Source organism: Convolutriloba macropyga, chromosome 13, assembly GCF_964194025.1.
Source record: "Convolutriloba macropyga chromosome 13, txConMacr16.3, whole genome shotgun sequence".
NCBI lineage: Eukaryota > Metazoa > Xenacoelomorpha > Acoela > Convolutidae > Convolutriloba > Convolutriloba macropyga.
Genome location: NC_134480.1, coordinates 13,703,734 through 13,707,380, shown reverse-complemented (window position 1 = coordinate 13,707,380; position 3,647 = coordinate 13,703,734).

Here is a 3,647-nt window from a genome sequence, read left to right as displayed (position 1 = left end):
AGGCTAAAATATGAAAAAGAAAGGGTTTCTCAAACAAAATAGATTTCCGTTTCCCATATCCGAGAAAATTAAACACTTTCCTCCACAGGAACAAAATGAATAACAGATCGAAACTTTATCGTGAAGACAAATAGTTTTCCAATGCAAGCTGAAATGCTTACCCTACGAACTATTGAAATACAAGCAAACTTTTTACCGACAACATTTTACTGATCAAAGTTCAAATGCTATTAACAATTTTTAAGAAAACGACCAAAATTTACTGCAAAAGTTTAAATTTTTCACAGACGGCAACAAAGGAGTTGGATTGCAAAAAATGCAGAAAAGTTTTGCCATCCTGGATAATCTCACTAACCTTATATACACACTAACTTAAATTTATGGAAGCCCAATGAACGTAAAAGTTTCTTCACCTTAGCGTCGATCTAAAGATTCTTTCTAGAGCATAAGAATCTCGCGAATTTCAATTGTCAAAGTTCGAACGGAAAAAAAACTGTATAAACTGCAAGGTAAGCACTAAAAACATTCTGTTCGTTAGCTTACAAGACGCTTGAAAGCGGGCCATTCTACCTAACAGTGATCCCAAAGGCGTTTCTTTTATTTTAACGAAGCGTGCGAGCAAAAATAATTTTGAGATCGGTGGCGCCCAGCATATAGATCTACCAAATAAAGTTTTAAATGAATCTGATTGGCAGAGGAAATTAAAACACTGTAGCTTATAGCGTAAATAAGTCAAGATTTTACAAAAACCTTGCAGATAATGAAATTTACAGCGTTTGGCCAAACCTCGGGGTCTAAAGTCTACTTCATCGGCCTGTGTGACTCCATATAAATCCAACACAACTGGATTTGGAACCAATCTAACAAAAAAAAACATGCAAACTGAAGACATGGGAATTTGGTTGTCTGTTATTGAGCAATAAACCAATCAGAAAACAGTGTAATATTTTCCTAATTTTGAATATACAGCAGAAACATTTCTATCTTTTGATATGGCTGCCAATTTTGTTGGCGCCTTTGAGCACATCCTGGAAACATAAACCAGCTAACGTCTGACAAAATTCTCTCGAACAACAGGCGGGGAAATTAATTCAGAGGCTGTAGCCTAGATAATTTTTTAATGGCTACAAAAACAATCAGCTAGGGCAAGATTCGAACCTCCGACTTTCGCAGTTCTCGACAAGAGCATAAAACACCACGTTAACATTCACTTGTGATTTCCTATTTTACAATCAATTGCGTTCTAGCAAAAACCATTTTCGGAGTGAGAGCAAATAATATTACTCAAAAAAGAACAAGACAAGGGTGAAAAAATCACTTGAGAAGTGAAAAACTAAAACGCAAAAAACGGTCAAGAGCAAATTTTGCATAAAAAAGATACGCTTTTACAATAATTGCGAACATCTTTCAGGAGCAATTAAAAAAGTCAAAACGGCGAAGCAACATATGCATACCGAAAAACAGACAGGACTACAATAATTGCTGAAAATTCGTTCTGAGGAATGAAAAAGCATGAAAAATTTATTCCGAGCGTGTTGTCTCCAGCTACGAGTACTGTCCTGATCTTTTCCTAACAAAGAAAGAAGTTAAAATTTGATAGCAGGTTAAGCAAGCGCATCCTTTTTAATGGAACATCGGGAGCAGCTTATAATAGAAAAACGAAGAAATTGTGAAACGAGGCAGCGCAGAAATAAATGTTAATTTGACCTCAACATTAAAACTGTAAGACATGAAGAAAGCATGAAAATGTGCACCTCCGCCCGATTGGGTAATCTATTCCCCTCGAATTGGTTGGTGTAGAGCAATTAGAAAAATTTAAATTTGTACCATAACAGGTACAATAATCCTCATGTCATTACACGCACCACATTCCACTTAAGGTTTTGAATTTAGAGATAATAGTTAATTTTTTGATATATAAAAGCAAATATTACTATTACAAAGTTTAAAAGGGTTCGATACCAAAATAACTAATGCAATTATACCCAATTTAACCCCGTCGATCTTTTAGTTCAATAATCCGATTACAAATTATCAGTCATTATTACAAACACGTTTTGATATACATACGCGAATATTGGTCCTATGTTCGGTTGTGCTAGTTTAACATCAAGTCCCCCGGGTCGATTTCTCATCAAGCCTGCGAGGAATGGCCAAATCAACCAGTCTTACATGTAAAATTTGTTAATAAAATACTTAATTACATTACAAATTATCCATTTGGACATTATTCGGCTAAAATGCCTGTCTGATAAATTTTACAATTGGGTAAAATAAAGAGTTTATTTTGGGTATTTTCACATATTGGGTAAGGTGGAATTGGGTATTTTTATGTCACCGTTTAAGAGGTTATTGTATGATATGTTAATTGACAATAAAAAGAGTTTCAAAAACGTCGTAAAACTTAAGATCACAATTTTATACACTCTATTATATATACACTCGATTATATACACACTATAATAACAACAAATATAATAAATTGTTCTCAAGTAGGAGGGACATTTGTTTGCAACACTTATGGCATAAATCATGTACCATAATATAAAATCTACTCGACAGGTCATCAATAGGTCCACGAGGTCCTAGTCAAGAGATGACCACTTGGTTTCATCGGCTTGAAATATTCCATAAACATACTGTATCCCATCGTCAGTTTCATTTTTGACTGGAACGTTATCCTTTCGTACAGCTGGGAGTGCCTGAACAGTAACAGAGCTCAATTTGAAAGGTGTCGTAAATTTTAGTGGGTCTACCCAATGGATGACGCAATCCAATTTCCAAAGGGGTTTTTCTACCTCGGAATACATAATATAAATAGACTTGGATTTGACCGACCAGATTATTAGATGTAATATTCCAAAATTATTGAACAAGTTGACGTAGTTCACAGATGGTACATTGTGATATTCCAAAGAAATATAATAAACGTGTATTCGACAAAATTCGCAGAGCATTATTTTGTTGTCAGCCGTCAAAAGACATACGAAAGGATAAACTTTAAACGAAATCAATGTCGGAGGTTCTGAACACCAAACAAAAAGACTTTCATCGTGACTAAATCGAACAGCTTTGTCGTTGGCATCCCAGTAGCATTGGTGAATTTGATCGAGAAACGCATATGCTGCGATAAATCCATTTCTTGGTGCGAGCTTAAATTTGCGGATTTTGTCACCAGTGAACGTATGAAAAACATAAAAGAAACTATCTTCGGTCTGAACAATATATGACATTCCTCCACAAAAATAAACAGCTTGAACAACATCTTTTCCGATTTGAAAGACCGCGTTCTCTTTCACACACTTGATGTGAACACCTTCTAACATCACACTTTGCAGTTTTAGCTCACTATCTGCCATAATCAGTCGATTTGTTTCAATTTCCCAGACACCTCGAGCGTTGCGCGCTGAACATGACGCATATTGTTCAATTATAACACCTTCAACTCTATCACACTCCAATTTGCTACCAGCAGTGTCAGACTTATTTGATCTGCAGAGTTCGCCTTGATAGATTTTCGGTGTGATTTCAGACGTCATTTCAAGCATTATCTTGCTATGAAAATCTGAGAATTCTCGTTCAATGGTGGACACTTTGCAACTATTGTATTCAAATTCCTCAGACAGGACAGTTTGGGACTGTTTCCG